The sequence below is a fragment of the Salmo salar genome, chromosome 11 (genome assembly GCF_965601325.2).
Source record: "Salmo salar chromosome 11, fSalSal1, whole genome shotgun sequence".
NCBI lineage: Eukaryota > Metazoa > Chordata > Actinopteri > Salmoniformes > Salmonidae > Salmo > Salmo salar.
In genome coordinates, this window is record NC_138301.1 from 100,355,895 (window position 1) to 100,374,975 (window position 19,081).

The window sequence follows — 19,081 nt, forward strand, 5'->3', positions numbered from 1 at the left end:
CCAGTGTAGTCCCCTGGGACAGGGCTGAGAGACATAATGAGGAACCTGTCTGTTCCAGTGTAGTCCCCTGGGACAGGGCTGAGAGTGAGAGACATAATGAGGAACCTGTCGGTTCCAGTGTAGTCCCCTGGGACAGGGCTGAGAGACATAATGAGGAACCTGTCTGTTCCAGTGTAGTCCCCTGGGACAGGGCTGAGAGACATAATGAGGAACCTGTCTGTTCCAGTGTAGTCCCCTGGGACAGGGCTGAGAGACATAATGAGGAACCTGTCGGTTCCAGTGTAGTCCCCTGAGACAGGGCTGAGAGACATAATGAGGAACCTGTCTGTTCCAGTGTAGTCCCCTGAGACAGGGCTGAGAGACATAATGAGGAACCTGTCTGTTCCAGTGTTCAGTGAAGAGGGTACATGGACTGTGATGTGTCTGTCTATTGGCCAACAATGTGTTCCCGCTCCGGCTCCACTCTGAACCACAACGTGTCTCCGGTCAGAATAAAAGGATTACACTCCCTGGGGCATGGAAACCTTCCAGACCTCCTCCTGCTGTGGTCAGAGGACCAGAGAGAACCAGAGAGAACCAGAGTACTGGACCTCAGCCACTGATACTGACACACAAAGATCAGTTCTGACTGAGATCTCTCCCCTGTCTGTCTGTTAGGGGAAATAGGATTGGGGATTGTGCGATAAGCCTGTTAAAACAATCATCTGACATTATGTGCCAAGCCTCAGACCACAGTGGGGAAGCATAGTGGGATTATGCCCATCACCCCCTCAGACTCTGTTAACATGGCAGACAGCATCTTTAGGTCTCGCTCTGTCTCTCGCTCTGTCCTCCTCATGCAGAATCGGTGTCTGGCACAGTTTGTCTTGTTTGGTCCTGACATGCATCTCCAAATTTCTTAATCCAAACTTTCAACAGTTTGTCCCTCTTGTGCTAAAACAATGTTTGTTTTTCATGAGGCTAAATTGTGCTGGCTGCTTCAGGAAGTACATGTGCATGGTAGCAGTGCCTGCTACAGGGAGCGACGGGAGAGGCTGCTGCACGTTGGGAAACACTGCCCTAGCATAACCCGATCTAGGATATTTGGTTACTTTACTTTAGAGAATGTGTATGAGAACGGTCTTGTCATGATTATTGTATTACTACCAGAGGGAGACCGTTGATATAGTCACTGTATTATGTACTATGTATGTAGAGATTATGTAGAGATGAATGGCACCCAAGGGTTTTATAGTGTTACAGTCGTTCACATCATTAACCAGGCTAGCTTTGCCTTGTGCCCCTAGCCTTGTGCCCCTAGCCTTGTGCCCCTAGCCTTGTGCCCCTAGCCTTGTGCCCCAGGCCTTGTGCCCCTAGGGGTGTGTTCTTTTCTGTTTTAGCGACATGAGCAGAATGGCACAGCAGCATTTCTATGTCTGGTCTGTGTGAGCGGTGTAGTTACAGTCTTCTGGATTGTACTGGTCCCACACTGGGAGCTCTGTTGAAAGCAGAGCCTTTACTCATCACTGAAACATGGCAAAAAACAGACTCATGTTGTCATCATGGAATTTAAGGGAGACCGTTATGAACAGCAAAACCCTCCTCTTCTGGCTCCTCTGTCCCTCTACACTCTCCTTCATGATGTATGTGGTTATGGGTGGATTTTGTTTGTGTGTGTGAGTTGTGCAGTGAGAGTGAGTGAGTGTGTCTGCAGGTGTGTGTGTGTGTGACCAGTCGGTTGACCAGGTTTCTGATCCATTAGAGAGATGTGTGTGTGTGGGAGACAGGGCCCAGACAGACCCATATACACAAAGAGCTGTGAAGTAAGAGATCTTTCTATGATGCATAGCACCACATAACACCTCAAACAGCCCCGTCTGTCCTGTCCCCCCCCACACACACACACACACACACACACACACACACACACACTAGTGGCGGGGGATGACGACTGACGACTCCTAGCAGTAAATCACACACTGCCTTGCACAATGCCTAACTTAGCAATCTTTGTGTCAAAACTGTGTTTTGACTGGACAAAGATTGACTCCCCTCAGCCTCGCTAGAGTGTGGCAGATATGCTACACGCAGCAGTGTGAGATTGTGGCCTATAAGAGGAAAGGCTGTTGTTGTTGATGTCTAGGTGAGTTGTGGTTTTTATGACGTCTAGGCGGTGAGTTGTGGTTTTTATGTCGTCTAGGTGGTGAGTTGTTGTGGTTTGTATGTCGTCTAGGTGGTGAGTTGTTGTGGTTTTTAGGACGTCTAGGAGGTGAGTTGTGGTTTTTAGGACGTCTAGGTGGTGAGTTGTGGTTTTTATGTCGTCTAGGTGGTGAGTGGTTGTGGTTTTTAGGACGTCTAGGTGATTTGTTGTGGTTTTTATGATGTCTAGGTGGTGAGTTGTGGTGTTTATGTCGTCTAGGTGGTGAGTTGTGGTTTTTATATCGTCTAGGTGGTGAGTGGTTGTGGTTTTTATGACGTCTAGGTGGTGAGTTGTTGTGTTTTTATGATGTCTAGGTGGTGAGTTGTTGTGGTTTTTATGACGTCTAGGTGGTGAGTTGTTGTGGTTTTTATGATGTCTAGGTGGTGAGTTGTTGTGGTTTTTATGATGTCTAGGTGGTGAGTTGTTGTGGTTTTTATGTCGTCTAGGTGGTGAGTTGTTGTGGTTTTTATGATGTCTAGGTGGTGAGTTGTTGTGGTTTTTATGATGTCTAGGTGGTGAGTTGTTGTGGTTTTTATGACGTCTAGGTGGTGAGTTGTTGTGGTTTTTATGACGTCTAGGTGGTGAGTTGTTGTGGTTTTTATGATGTCTAGGTGGTGAGTTGTTGTGGTTTTTATGATGTCTAGGTGGTGAGTTGTTGTGGTTTTTATGATCGTCTAGGTGGTGAGTTGTTGTGGTTTTTATGACGTCTAGGTGGTGAGTTGTTGTTGTTTTTATGATCGTCTAGGTGGTGAGTTGTTGTGGTTTTTATGACGTCTAGGTGGTGAGTTGTTGTGGTTTTTATGATCGTCTAGGTGGTGAGTTGTTGTGGTTTTTATGATGTCTAGGTGGTGAGTTGTTGTGGTTTTTATGTCGTCTAGGTGGTGAGTTGTTGTGGTTTTTATGATGTCTAGGTGGTGAGTTGTTGTGGTTTTTATGATGTCTAGGTGGTGAGTTGTTGTGGTTTTTATGATGTCTAGGTGGTGAGTTGTTGTGGTTTTTATGACGTCTAGGTGGTGAGTTGTTGTGGTTTTTATGATGTCTAGGTGGTGAGTTGTTGTGGTTTTTATGACGTCTAGGTGGTGAGTTGTTGTGGTTTTTATGTCGTCTAGGTGGTGAGTTGTTGTGTGTTTTTATGATCGTCTAGGTGGTGAGTTGTTGTGTGTTTTTATGATCGTCTAGGTGGTGAGTTGTTGTTGTTTTTATGACGTCTAGGTGGTGAGTTGTTGTGGTTTTTATGATGTCGGGGTGAGGTGGTGAGCGTCGGTGGTGGTGTGTGGTTTTTATGATGTCTAGGTGGTGAGTTGTGGTTTTTATGACGTCTAGGTGAGTTGTGGTTTTTATGCATCGGTGCTGAGTGGTTGTGGTTTTAGGACGTCTAGGGGTGAGTTGTGGTTTTTATGACGTCTAGGTGGTGAGTTGTGGTTTTTATGTCGTCTAGGTGAGTTGTTGTGGTTTTTATGTCGTCTAGGTGGTGAGTTGTGGTTTTTAGGCGTCTAGGTGGTTGTTGTGGTTTTTATGTCGTCTAGGTGGTGAGTGGTGTGGTGTTTATGTCGTCTAGGTGGTGAGTTGTGGTTTTATTCGTCTAGGTGGTGAGTGGTTGTGGTTTTTATGATGTCTAGGTGGTGAGTTGTTGTTGTTTTTATGATGTCTAGGTGGTGAGTTGTTGTGGTTTTTATGACGTCTAGGTGGTGAGTTGTTGTGGTTTTTATGACGTCTAGGTGGTGAGTTGTTGTGGTTTTTATGACGTCTAGGTGGTGAGTTGTTGTGGTTTTTATATCGTCTAGGTGGTGAGTGGTTGTGGTTTTTATGATGTCTAGGTGGTGAGTTGTTGTTGTTTTTATGTCGTCTAGGTGGTGAGTTGTTGTGGTTTTTATGATGTCTAGGTGGTGAGTTGTTGTGGTTTTATGATGTCTAGGTGGTGAGTTGTTGTGGTTTTATGATGTCTAGGTGGTGAGTTGTTGTGGTTTTATGATGTCTAGGTGGTGAGTTGTTGTTGTTTTTATGTCGTCTAGGTGGTGAGTTGTTGTGGTTTTTATGTCGTCTAGGTGGTGAGTTGTTGTGGTTTTATGTCGTCTAGGTGGTGAGTTGTTGTTGTTTTTATGATGTCTAGGTGGTGAGTTGTTGTGGTTTTTATGATGTCTAGGTGGTGAGTTGTTGTGGTTTTTATGATGTCTAGGTGGTGAGTTGTTGTGGTTTTTATGATGTCTAGGTGGTGAGTTGTTGTTGTTTTTATGACGTCTAGGTGGTGAGTTGTTGTGGTTTTTATGATGTCTAGGTGGTGAGTTGTGGTTTTTATGTCTGGTGAGTTGTTGGTTTGTATGTCGTCTAGGTGGTGAGTTGTTGTGGTTTGTATGTCGTCTAGGTGGTGAGTTGTTGTGGTTTGTATGTCGTCTAGGTGGTGAGTTGTTGTGGTTTGTATGTCGTCTAGCTGGTGAGTTGTGGTTTTTATGTCGTCTAGGTGGTGAGTTGTGGTTTTTAGGCGTCTAGGGGTGAGTTGTGGTTTTTAGCGTCTAGGGGTGAGTGGTGGTTTTTAGGCGTCTAGGGGTGAGTTGTGGTTTTAGGACGTCTAGGGGTGAGTTGGGGTTTTTAGCGTCTAGGTGGTGAGTGGGGGTTTTTATGTCGTCTAGGTGGTGAGTGGTTGTGGTTTTTATTCGTCTAGGTGGTGAGTTGCTGTGTTTTTATGACGTCTAGGTGGTGAGTTGTTGTGGTTTTTATGATGTCTAGGTGGTGAGTTGTTGTGGTTTTTATGACGTCTAGGTGGTGAGTTGTGGTTTTTATGTCGTCTAGGTGGTGAGTTGTGGTTTTTATGACGTCTAGGTGGTGAGTTGTTGTTGTTTTTATGACGTCTAGGTGGTGAGTTGTTGTGGTTTTTATGATGTCTAGGTGGTGAGTTGTTGTGGTTTTTATGACGTCTAGGTGGTGAGTTGTTGTGGTTTTTATGACGTCTAGGTGGTGAGTTGTTGTGGTTTTTATGATGTCTAGGTGGTGAGTTGTTGTGGTTTTTATGATCGTCTAGGTGGTGAGTTGTTGTGGTTTTTATGACGTCTAGGTGGTGAGTTGTTGTGGTTTTTATGTCGTCTAGGTGGTGAGTTGTTGTGGTTTTTATGACGTCTAGGTGGTGAGTTGTTGTGGTTTTTATGACGTCTAGGTGGTGAGTTGTTGTGGTTTTTATGATCGTCTAGGTGGTGAGTTGTTGTGGTTTTTATGACGTCTAGGTGGTGAGTTGTTGTTGTTTTTATGATGTCTAGGTGGTGAGTTGTTGTGGTTTTTATGACGTCTAGGTGGTGAGTTGTTGTGGTTTTTATGATGTCTAGGTGGTGAGTTGTTGTGGTTTTTATGATGTCTAGGTGGTGAGTTGTTGTGGTTTTTATGACGTCTAGGTGGTGAGTTGTTGTGGTTTTTATGACGTCTAGGTGGTGAGTTGTTGTGGTTTTTATGACGTCTAGGTGGTGAGTTGTTGTGGTTTTTATGACGTCTAGGTGGTGAGTTGTTGTGGTTTTTATGATGTCTAGGTGGTGAGTTGTTGTGTGTTTGTTATGATCGTCTAGGTGGTGAGTTGTTGTGGTTTTTATGATCGTCTAGGTGGTGAGTTGTTGTGGTTTTTATGACGTCTAGGTGGTGAGTTGTGGTTGTCGTCTAGGTGGTGAGTGTTGTGGTTTGTATGTCGTCTAGGTGGTGAGTTGTTGTGGTTTTTATGATGTCTAGGTGGTGAGTTGTTGTTGTTTTTATGATGTCTAGGTGGTGAGTTGTTGTGGTTTTTATGATGTCTAGGTGGTGAGTTGTGTTGTTTTTATGATGTCTAGGTGGTGAGTTGTTGTGGTTTTTATGATGTCTAGGTGGTGAGTTGTTGTGGTTTTTATGATGTCTAGGTGGTGAGTTGTTGTTTTTTATGTCGTCTAGGTGGTGAGTTGTTGTTGTTTTTATGATGTCTAGGTGGTGAGTTGTTGTGGTTTTTATGATGTCTAGGTGGTGAGTTGTGGTTGTTTTTATGATGTCTAGGTGGTGAGTTGTTGTTTTTATGATGTCTAGGTGGTGAGTTGTTGTTTTTATGATGTCTAGGTGGTGAGTTGTTGTTTTTATGACGTCTAGGTGGTGAGTTGTTGTTGTTTTTATGATGTCTAGGTGGTGAGTTGTTGTTTTTATGATGTCTAGGTGGTGAGTTGTGGTTGTTTTTATGATGTCTAGGTGGTGAGTTGTTGTTTTTATGATGTCTAGGTGGTGAGTTGTGGTTGTTTTTATGATGTCTAGGTGAGTGGTTGGCTTCAGTTTAGACAACATCCAGCTGAAATATGACTATTTGGGAATGTGTGTAGGGGAATAAAGGCATTTCTGCTAAGCAAGCCCAAATAACATGGTGATGACAAAAAGCCTATTGTGTTCTCCTCCAGTCTTGAAGTGACAGGCGCTCGCAGAGTGACAGCCACATCAACTCGCCTCATCACAGAGAATTATTAACCAAAGCGAGAGCTGGCCACCAAACTTTGATCCGCCCTCTCATTACCATGCATTATTCTTGGTTTGGTGTTCAGAGGCTGGCGTTCCGAGAGTTCGTTTGTGGCAGCTTCGCCTCCAGCAATCACCACAGCACACATGCAGCCTGTTAGCAGTGTTTTGGAGAAGAGAAATGTGAAAATATACAGTGAAGGGAGAGGTTGGGGTTTTGGGGGTTGGTTAGTCTGTCTGCCACACACACAGGCTGCACGGGCGCTGACGCTCCGAGACGTGTCTGGCCGTCCCTCGGCCTGATCTGACATGACACTCTCCTCTCCGCGCCCAGTTTGACACGTGTTCTTTCACGCTTCACCAAGTCAGCGCAGAGGGAGAGTTGCTTTTCTCTTGTGTTGGATATTGTGATGGAGACAGGCAGTACACAGAGGCCCCAAGTTACTACAGCTTTGGAAAAATGTTAAATACCCCCTTCTGCTTTGAGAGAGACACGCACGCACACACATTCCATATTTTGTCACCCCTAGCGGGCAAACCTCTGTTGTTTTCTGCTGCAGAGGGATGTTAGGAGGAGATGAGCCCCTCTGAAGCCCTAGTCTGTGATGTCAGAGCTGAAGTGACATCATCATTCCCAACAATAACACCTCCAGTGGCTGAAATCTGGCTGATCTATTACTTAGTTCAACTGCAAACTAACACATAACTAACATGTTTGAGTATGTGATAATACTCAAACTAACACATAACTAACATGTTTGAGTATGTGATAATACTCAAACTAACACATAACTAACACGTTTGAGTATGTGATAATACTCAAACTAACACATACCTAACATGTGTGAGTATGTGATAATACTCAAACTAACACATAACTAACATGTTTGAGTATGTGATAATACTCAAACTAACACATAACTAACATGTTTGAGTATGTGATAATACTCAAACTAACACATAACTAACATGTTTGAGTTTGTGATAATACTCAAACTAACACATAACTAACACGTTTGAGTATGTGATAATACTCAAACTAACACATAACTAACATGTTTGAGTATGTGATAATACTCAAACTAACACATAACTAACATGTTTGAGTATGTGATAATACTCAAACTAACACATAACTAACACGTTTGAGTATGTGATAATACTCAAACTAACACATAACTAACATGTTTGAGTATGTGATAATACTCAAACTAACACATAACTAACATGTTTGAGTATGTGATAATACTCAAACTAACACATAACTAACATGTTTGAGTATGTGATAATACTCAAACTAACACATAACTAACATGTTTGAGTATGTGATAATACTCAAACTAACACATAACTAACATGTTTGAGTATGTGATAATACTCAAACTAACACATAACTAACATGTTTGAGTATGTGATAATACTCAAACTAACACATAACTAACACGTTTGAGTATGTGTTAATACTCAAACTAACACATAACTAACATGTTTGAGTATGTGATAATACTCAAACTAACACATAACTAACACGTTTGAGTATGTGTTAATACTCAAACTAACACATACTCAAAGCAAATATACCATGCCCTTTACAAGACCCTCACTCACTCTGTCACATTGGTCGGGCCCTCTCATTGTCTACACCTGTCCATCTGATGGCTTTTGTAAGTTCCAGGTCCCTTGTCCTCTTTGATGCCATTCCCTATGAGTGGACTCTTGGGAGACCAGACCATTCTCATTCCAAATGGCTCTAATCCAATTCCTGGAAGTACAGTGATTCTCTTGTTATTGTTACACAATCATGTGAGGCTGAAACGGTCCTTTTCAGCAATTACCCTACCCAGAATCCCTCCCCATTCTACCTGTCCCGTCATCTCTAGTCCTCCTAACATAATCAGCACCCTTCATCATTAATGCCATTGCATCATCATCATCATACTAATGATGACCATCAGAATCAAGACTGTCACATGAACTATTAACCTCTATGGGCTAGGTGGGACGCTTGCGTCCCACCTACTCAACAGCCAGTGGAATCCCGTGGCGCGATATTCAAATACCTTAGAAATGCTATTACTTCAATTTCTCAAACATATGACTATTTTACACCATTTTAAAGACAAGACTCTCGTTAATCTAACCACACTGTTCGATTTCAAAAAGGCTTTACAACGAAAGCAAACCATTAGATTATGTCAGCAGAGTACCCAGCCAGAAATAATCAGACACCCATTTTTCAAGCTAGCATATAATGTATGTCACAAAAACCAAAACCACAGCTAAATGCAGCACTAACCTTTGATGATCTTCATCAGATGACACTCCTAGGACATTATGTTATACAATACATACATGTTTTGTTCAATCAAGTTCATATTTATATAAAAAAACAGCTTTTTATATTAGCATGTGACTAGCATTCCCACCGAACACTTCCGGTGAATTTACTAAATTACTCACGATAAACGTTCACAAAAAACATAACAATTATTTTAAGAATTATAGATACAGAACTCTCCTTTATGCAATCGCGGTGTCCGATTTTAAAATAGCTTTTCGGTGAAAGCACATTTTGCAATATTCTGAGTAGATAGCCCGGCCATCACGGGCTAGCTATTTTGACACCCACCAAGTGTGGTACTCACCAAACTCAGATTTACTATAAGAAAAATTGGCTGTTCTTCATCAGAATGCACTCCCAGGACTTCTACTTCAATAACAAATGTTGGTTTGGTTCCAAATAATCCATAGTTATATCCAAATAGCGGCGTTTTGTTCGTGCGTTCAAGACACTATCCGAAGGGTAAAGAAGGGTGACGCGCCCGGCGCGTTTCGTGACAAAAAAATTCAAAATATTCCATTACCGTACTTCGAAGCATGTCAAACGCTGTTTAAAATCAAAAAAGCGATAATATTCCGACCGGGAAACCCTGTTTTCGTTCAAAGACGAAAAAATTAAAACATGGTGTCGGCTCGTGCACGTGCCCCCAGTCTCATTGTTCTCAGATCGACCACTATCCAAATGTGCTACTGTTTTTCAGCCATGGCCTGCAAAGTCACCATTCAACGTTCTGGCGCCTTCTGAGAGCCTATGGGAGCATTAGAAAATGTCACGTTATGCCAGAGATCCCCTGTTTTGGATAGAGATGATCAAGAAGGCCAAGAAATAGTCAGAGAGAGCGCTTCCTGTTTGGAATCTTCTCAGGTTTTGGCCTGTCAAATGAGTTCTGTTATACTCACAGACATCATTCAAACAGTTTTAGAAACTTTAGGGTGTTTTCTATCCAAATCAAACAATTATATGCATATTCTAGTTACTGGGCAAGAGTAGTAACCAGATTAAATCGGGTACGTTTTTTATCCGGCCGTGCAAATACTGCCCCCTATCCCCAACAGGTTTTAAGACAGTTATTATTAGCAAAGCTAGGATTTGGGAGAAATGGCCTAGACTAGAGGATGTGACGTCATGTAGTTTGAATGCATTGAAGCCTGTAGGTCCAGACTGGCTCTGAGCCCCGCTGGCTGGCTAGTCAGTCTGTCTCTCCTCTGTGTGTGTGATGGATGGAGCTGGACTTGTTGTACTTCTCTCTATCCCTCATACCCAGGGCTCTCATTTCACACCTAGTAAGCACCCTCCCTGCCTCCCCAACATGTGCTGCTCTCTCTAGCTCTCCTAACTCATGCTCTAGGACTTAGACTGAGTGATGGCCCCCAGTTGTAATCAACTCTTTATTTAGACACTCACTCACTCTCACTATCTGGAAGGTATAGAGTTTGTCTCAGATTTGTCCACTACCCTCTTTATGAGATTCTCTACTGCTGGGGATATTTCTCCATTGCAGGCAGCATTGACTCAGACAAGCATTCCCACACTCCTCTCATCTCTGCTGTTTGAGCTACATTTGAAAATCACCTTTCAGACGTGTATGGAAATTGAACAGCAGGAGTGAAATGAGTTTAGCAGAGATGAGATGAGATGCAGAGATGGAGTCTGAGGGACTGGGACAACTACAGAGCGTTTAATGACCAAAGCATTAGATAACTTCAATTAAAAGATCCTAAATGAAGTTAGGCTCTAGCCCAGTTCAGCTCAATACCAACTGGCTTTACTTACCTACAATGGAGATGAGGTTGCCACCGCTGGCTTCCTGTGGCTTCCAGCCCAGGGCCAATCAGATGGGAGGGAGCCGCCTCACTAGTCTCCCAGACTGCCTCTCTCCGTCTCTAGCTGACTCAGCCGGTCGCCTGAGTGGGCAGATCCTCACTGTGATAAGAGCGGACTGGAAGCTAAACAGGCTAATTACCTGCTAAGGAATGTCTGAGAAGCCAAACAGAGAGCAAGTCTAGCTCAGCGTTTCAGTTCAGTTGTTTACATTGTCTTGGGTTTTATAGGTTTCGCTCCACACAATATGTGTGTTTGGATAATCTCTCACAATTTATTTACTCAAATATGCTTTGTCGGTTTACGGTTTTAACCTTGACTGTGTTCCTCTGGTCAGCTGGTTGGAAAATATTTGTAAAAATGTAGGATTTTTTTTTAGTGTATGTGAGTTGGTTGGGTGTTTTACTGTACATGGTACAAATGAATAATCCAACACACATGCAATGACTTCAGTGTGATAGTTTTCTCACACAAAAGCAAAACCACTAACACCCCTAGTTTTGCTTAGTGAGATTTGCTCCACAGTTTGGGAATGTCTGTAATGGGAACCATCGGTGTCTATGACTGTGAATGTGTGACCTATCAGAGTCCTATCAGGAGGGGACAGTGTCCAATCAGGAGGGGACACTAGGAGACAGGGTTTGAACAGGAGGGGACACTAGGAGACAGGGTTTGAACAGGAGGGGACACTAGGAGACAGGGTTCGAACAGGAGGGTCCTAACAGGAGGGGACAGGGTCCTAACAGGAGGGTCCTAACAGGAGGGGACAGGGTCCTAACAGGAGGGTCCTAACAGGAGGGGACAGGGTCCTAACAGGAGGGTCCTAACAGGAGGGGACAGGGACCTAACAGGAGGGTCCTAACAGGAGGGGACAGGGTCCAATCAGGAGGGGACACTAGGAGACAGGGTTTGAACAGGAGGGGACACTAGGAGACAGGGTTTGAACAGGAGGGGACACTAGGAGACAGGGTTCGAACAGGAGGGTCCTAACAGGAGGGGACAGGGTCCTAACAGGAGGGTCCTAACAGGAGGGGACAGGGACCTAACAGGAGGGTCCTAACAGGAGGGGACAGGGACCTAACAGGAGGGTCCTAACAGGAGGGGACAGGGTCCTAACAGGAGGGGACAGGGACCTAACAGGAGTCTTAACAATAGGGGACAGGGTCCTAACAGTAGGGGACAGTACTAGGACAGGATCCTAATGGTAGGGGACAGGGCCCTAACACTAAGGGACAGGATCCTAACAATAGGGGTCAGGATCATAACAGTAGGGGACAGGATCCGAACAGGAGGGGAGAGTAGGGGACAGGGTCCTAACAGTAGGGGACAGGATCCGAACAGTAGGGGACAGGATCCGAACAGGAGGGGAGAGTAGGGGACAGGGTCCTAACAGTAGGGGACAGAGTCCTAACGGTAGGGGACAGGGTGCTAACAGTAGGGGACAGGGTCCTAACAGTTTTGGACAGAATCTTAAAAGGAGGTATCAGGGTCCTAACAGTAGGGGACAGGGTCCTAACGGTAGGGGACAGGGTCCTAACGGTAGAGGACAGGGTCCTAACGGTAGGGGACAGAGTCCTAACGGTAGGGGACAGGGTCCTAACAGTAGGGGACAGGGTCCTAACAGTAGGGGACAGGGTTCTAACAGTATTGGACAGAATCTTAAAAGGAGGTATCAGGGTCCTAACAGTAGGGAACAGAGTCCTAACGGGAGGGGACAGTACTGGGACAGGTTCCTAACAGTAGGGGACAGAGTCCTAACGGGAGGGGACAGTACTGGGACAGGTTCCTAACAGTAGGGGACAGGGTCCTAACAGGAGGAGACAGGGTCATAATGTAGGGGACAGGGTCCTAACAGTAGGGGACAGGGTCCTAACTGCAGGGGACAGTACTGGGACAGGGTCCTAACAGTAGGGGACAGGGTCCTAACAATAGGGGACAGGGTCCTAACTGCAGGGGACAGTACTGGGACAGGGTCCTAACAGTAGGGGACAGGGTCCTAACAGTAGGGGACAGGTTCCTAACAGTAGGGGACAGGGTCCTAACTGCAGGGGACAGTACTGGGACAGGGTCCTAACAGTAGGGGACAGGGTCCTAACAATAGGGGACAGGGTCATAACTGCAGGGGACAGTACTGGGACAGGGTCCTAACAGTAGGGGACAGGGTCCTAACAGTACTGGGACAGGGTCCTAACAGTAGGGGACAGGGTCCTAACAGTAGGGGACAGGATCCTAACAGTATTGGACAGAATCTTAAAAGGAGGTATCAGGGTCCTAACAGTAGGGAACAGGGTCATAATAGGAGGGGACAGTACTGGGACAGGTTCCTAACAGTAGGGGGCAGGGTCCTAACAGTATGTGACAGGATCCTAACAGTATTGGACAGAATCTTAAAAGGAGGTATCAGGGTCCTAACAGTAGGGAACAGGGTCATAATAGGAGGGGACAGTACTGGGACAGGTTCCTAACAGTAGGGGACAGGGTCCTAACAGGAGAAGACAGGGTCATAATGTAGGGGACAGGATCCTAACAGTAGGGGACAGGGTCCTAATTGAACCCCTTTGTTCTGCTGTCACCCTCACAGGCATAGCTGCTATAGAAACATCCTCTCTCTCTCTCTCTCTCTCTCTCTCTCTCTCTCTCTCTCTCTCTCTCTCTCTCTCTCTCTCTCTCTCTCTCTCTCTCTCTCTCTCTCTCTCTCTCTCTCTCTCTCTCTCTCCTGAAGATCACTTGAAAATATTGTTGTTGCTAACAATGTTTGACATGCAGCAGTAGGCCCGTATACAGTGAAGATTTGCTTAAGACAACGATGTATTGTTACGTAGATTAATGTCAATGAAAACAAGGTTTATAAAATGTGAAACCCATTTGTGATAAGGAAAGTAAACACACCGTAAGGTAAGGATTTCATTTTAAACCAAGGGCTCCAAGTAATCCAATTTAGTAGCTCATGTTATGACATGCAGGCATCCTCTTTCATCCTCCTGGCCACGTATCTAGCCTCCTCTTCATTGCACTGTTGAGGAATATCCCCAGTCTGACTTGTCTCACAGCAGAAATAGATCCCCTCAGCTTTATATCATCCCTGTCCTGTAAACATTTAGCTGTGTGATATGGCTTTTAGAAGGGACTGAGGGAATCTGTATGGAGGTGAAAGGAAGCGAGAGACAACATCTATATCATTCCACTCAGGGCCAGCTGGTTGGAAGGAAAGGATTGCTCCCCGGTGAGGGGCTTCCTCTCTTCCATCACTTGTTCCATCTCTCAGTCTCTTTATCCCTCTGACTGGTGCTCTGTGGATTGAACGATCTATTTTTTTTTGTCAGACACACCAGTGTGCTCTGGGACGTCTGCTGTCTGGAAGTCAAGAAGGAGGGAGAGAGGGAGGTAGTATTGGAGAATGGCTCCCGTCTCCCCCTGCTTTGTCTCGTCTAGCAGAGGGGTACGGGTGCACCCCCCCAGCCCCACAGGATGCTGCCTAATCCCATTCACTATCCCAGTCTCTGATGGTACGCCATGTGCTAGACGTCTGTCTGTCTGTCTGTCTGTCTGTCTGTCTGTCTGTCTGTCTGTCTGTCTGTCTGTCTGTCTGTCTGTCTGTCTGTCTGTCTGTCTGTCTGTCTGTCTGTCTGTCTGTCTGTCTGTCTGTCTGTCTGTCTGTCTGTCTGTCTGTGTCCATGCCCCTCCTGGCAGACTCAGGTGCCCCTTTCAGATAAGGGCTGTGTGGAGGAATTAGCCTCATCATCCCCAGCGCTCAGAGAGTAGCAGCAAAATCCCCCTCGCTCCTCACCCATGTCTGGATGCCTTGTCACAGGGCCGTGCTGCTCTCCCAAACAAGCTTTCGCTCCAGCACTCGCCTCGTGCCTGCTTTGTGTCAGGGCTCACCATACGGACAACAGACAGCTACTGTGTGACAGCCCGAGATGCCTGCTTAGAGAGGGGCGGAGGAAAGGAGACACACAGTCTGTCATAATACAAACTCTCTCTCTCTCTCTCTCTTTCTCTCACTCGCACTTTCGCACTTATCACTTGCCAGTCTTCAATGTCCTCATTAAGTAAATTAATTTGAATAAAGCAAGAAAGAACCTACAGAGTTCTTTCCAACAAAGTGCAAATGTGTGGTTCACCCAACCTATTGCTGTTGGCCTCTGAATAACCAACTAGCTATTGCACTCTACCTGCCTCCCGCTGAATACCTATCTTACATTTAATAACCTTTCCTTGTACTGTCTATGTATTTCATGGTCTTCTAGGACCAGCTCCTTCCAAGGAGACCATCTATCTCTCAGGAACTAATGACGGCTCAGAGAGCAGCTGTTTGCTGTTGTAATCCCAGCTGAAGCACTGTTCTGTCTCTTGTGTCCACGTGACCAGAACTGCCTCTGTAAACAACCAGCAGAGACGAGAGAGACACATTACCTCAGGACACACCTACCATCTGCCTAGCAACCAGAGGAGAATGACAGGACAAATAGGATAGAGCAGTAATCTTTCTATTCCTCAGTTAGGAGAGGAAATAAACAGATCTTCTTCCGGGTTGATTTTGGCGAGTGATCATCCTTTGTTCTTTGGGAAGAAGAGAGGGCGTCGTCATGTCCCTCTCCACCTCCTTGTTATGATCTTTCTGTTTGTTTCAAACCTCTGTCTCTCTAGAGAGGAACTTTCGTTCTCATCTCAGATCTTCAGTAATGTGTCACGATACACATTAGACTTTATAGCCCCTGAAGGCATTGGATGCAGTTGTTTTGTGTTGATTGTGATAGCTGACTTCACATGGCATGACACGGAAATACTCATTGCCATTGACTTGCCATCATACAATGCAGTGTTTTTTCTGCCATTGAAATCCTTGGGGGAGCCGCCTAAGCATTTCTCCACACAGTAGGAAGCCTCTCACTCAGTCAAGCGTTCAAATACCAAACGCACAATCTGCATGGGACACAAAAACTAATACAGTCACACTTCCATAAAAAACCTGTGTGCTGTTTGTCTTCTAACGCTAAACCTTCCCTTCCTTCCAAACACCACCTCTGACTTGAGGTGTCATTTTCTCGGTGATATTCTTTTGAAACACATGGTGTTTTAGTGAAGCGCCTTAAAGAGGCACGTAGGAGCTTTGAGGAGCACAACTGTTATTACAGTCTGCTCCCTGACTGTCCCTCCCAGCTGCAGTGAGACAGACAGACAGACCTGCAGCTAAGACCACAGGAGCTCTCTCTCTCTCCATCTGATAGGTCTCAGGTAGTGATTTTCAAATGGAAATGTGACCTGCGGCCACTTTCTTCTCTCGACCTGCACTTTCAAAACGCCATACACAGCTGGCACGCATTCTTTTGTCTGTTTTCTTTCAGTAGCGTTATGCAATGCACAGTGTCAGTGTTTGTGTTGAAGGCAGCAGCTAAAAGTATCTAATACCAAGGACAGGTTACTCCTCTCGATGTCTCTTGTGTTGTTGTGTGTCAGCTGTGATTCTGAGCCTGAAGAGCTGTTTTGGTTGAACGTCTGCATCCTACGGCATCATCAGTTGATGGTTCTAAACGGAGGGGAGGGGTCCCGCTGCTGCCCGTCTTGCAAGCAATTCCATCCTTCTGGGCTGGACAGGCCTCTTGTCGCTGGACATGAAAAGAAGGGATTAGTAGGAGGAGAGGAGCGACAGAGGGAAAGGTGTAGAGGGGTGGTTATTCACTTGGCTGTGTTTGACCCTGGGGGGGTTAGGCTTCCATTTGACACGCTTTCATCCCGTTCTGTCAATGGCAACATGCAGCTCTTCTGACCGCTGCGGGAAATTGTCACAGCACCCATTGGTTTGGTAAGAATGCAAACAGACTGCTGGCATGGGGGGAGCTGAGAAGGTGAGGAGAGGGAAGGCTATGTAGGACTTATTATCTACCCAGTGATGCAGTCCTCTCAGGGATGTTCACGCTCATCAGTTGTGCATCAGCATGAATGGATGTTTTTCTGGGAATAGACTTTTCAGGAGCAGGTGGGTACACAGGCAGGCAAGCAATTATACACACTGTCACACACAGTCATCCTGACTCAGATATACAGTACAGTACCCGTCAAAAGTTTGGACACACCTACTCATTCCAGAATTTTTATTTATTTTTACTGTTTTCTACATTGTAGAATAATAGCGAAGACATCAAAACTATGAAATAACACATGGAATCATGTACTAACCAAAAAAGTGTTAAACAAATACAAATATATTTTATACCTGAGATTATTCAAATTATTATTATTATAACTTTATTTAACTAATAAAGTCAGTTAAGAACAAATACTTATTTACAATGATGGCCTAGGAACAGTGGGTTAACTGCCTTGTTCAGGGGCAGAACAACAGATTTGCACCTTGTCAGCTCTGGGATTCAATCCACCAACCTTTCGGTTACTAGTCCAACACTCTAACCACTAGGCTACCTGCTGCCCCAGGCACAGATCTGGAGAATGGTACAAAAAAACTTCTGCAGCATTGAAGGTCATCAAGAACACAGTGGCCTCCATCATTCTTAAATGGAAGAAGTTTGGAACCACCAAGACTCTTCCTAGAGCTGACCGCCCGGCCAAACTGAGCAATTGGGGGATAAGGGCCTTGGTCAGGGAGGTGACCAAGAACCCACTGGGCACTGTAACAGAGCTCTAGAGTTACTCTGTGGAGATGGGAGAACCTTCCTGAAGGACAACCATCTCTGCAGCACCCCACCAATCAGGCCTTTATGGTAGAGTGGCCAGATGGAAGCCATTCCTCAGTAAAAGGCACATTACAGCCTGCTTGGACTTTGCCAAAAGGCACCTAAAGGACTCTCAGTCCATGAGAAACAAGATTCTCTGGTCTGATGAAACCAAGAATGAACTCTTTGGTCTGAATGCCAAGCATCACATCTGTTGGAAACCTGGCACCATCCCTACGGTGAAGCATGGTGGTGGCAGCATCATGCTGTGGGGATGTTTTTCAGCGGCAGGGACTGGGAGACTAGTTAGCATCGAGGGAAAGATGAACAGAGCAAAGTACAGATATATATTATATTACACTGTACAGCATAACATAAAGGCCATCCAGTTCAAACAGCAAATGAAAACCTGCTCCAGAGTACTCAGGACCTCAGACTGGGGTGAACAAGACAACGACCCTAAGCACTCAGCCAAGACAACACAGAGGTGGCTTCGTGACAAGTCTCTGAATATCCTTGAGTGGCCCTGCCAGAGCCCGGACTTGAACCCAATCAAACATCTCTGGAGAGACCTGAAATAGCTGTGTAGCAACGGTCCCCATCCAACCTGACAGAGCTTGAGAGGATCTGCAGAGAAAAATGGGAGAAACTCCCCAAATACAGGTGTGCCAAGCTTGTAGCGTCATACCCAAGAAGACTCAAGGCTGTAATCGCAACAAAGTACTGAGTAAAGGGTCTGAATACTTATGTAAATAAGGTATTTCTGTGTTTTATTTTTAATACATTTGCTAAAATTTCTAAAAACCAGTTTTTACTTTGTCATTATGGGGTTATTGTGTGTAGATTGATGAGGGGAAAAACAATAATCAATTTTAGAATAAGGCTGTAACATAACACAATTTGGAAAAAGTCAAGGGGTCTGAATACTTTCCGAATGCACTGTATATGTACATATCTACCTCAATTACTTCATACCGCTGCACATCGACTTGGTACTGGTACTCCCTGTATATAGCCAAGTTATTTTTTACTCATTATTGTTATTCGTTATTCACTGTGTATTTATTCTTTTTTTTAATCTTTAATTTTAACTCAGCATTTTTGGAAAATAACCCGTAAGTAAGCATTTCACTGTTAGTCTACACCTGTTGTTCACGAAGCATGGGACAAATACATTTTGATTTGATTTCAGCTGGAGGGGCACTTTGAGGGGATTTAGAGCTAATGCTGATGTCTGGGTATAATCAGGCATTACAGCACAAGGCTGGCTGGCTGGTTTGCGCTAGCTCAGAGAGGAAGACATGGGCTTTACAGACAGCAGTTAACTGAACACTTAGTCTATATTACACTGTACAGCATAACATAAAGGCCATCCAGTTCAAACAGCAAACATACTGTTCTGCGCAGCTTCCGTAGAGGTTTAGGTGTGTGTGTGTGTGTGTGTGTGTGTGTGTGTGTGTGTGTGTGTGTGTGTGTGTGTGTGTGTGTGTGTGTGTGTGTGTGTGTGTGTGTGTGTGTGTGTGTGTGTGTGTGTGTGTGTGTGTGTGTGTGTGTTAACCTGTGCAGAGCTGGAACCTGGGCGTCTACAGCTCCATAAGTGATGAGTACTCCTCCTGCTGGCCC

At 45.0% G+C, this 19,081-nt stretch overlaps 1 protein-coding gene and 1 long non-coding RNA gene across 10 annotated transcripts in view; both read left to right on the forward strand.

The window, feature by feature from the left end:
• The window catches only part of LOC106563223 (guanine nucleotide exchange factor VAV2), a 242,976-nt gene that overhangs the window by 149,099 nt on the left and 74,796 nt on the right, over positions 1 to 19,081 (forward strand). The gene's annotated exons all lie outside the window — the stretch shown is intronic.
• Positions 3,764 to 5,177, forward strand: LOC145859213 (uncharacterized). The gene is made up of 3 exons (XR_014379450.1): positions 3,764 to 4,224; positions 4,290 to 4,454; positions 4,871 to 5,177. It is a non-coding gene; the product is annotated as an uncharacterized LOC145859213 (long non-coding RNA).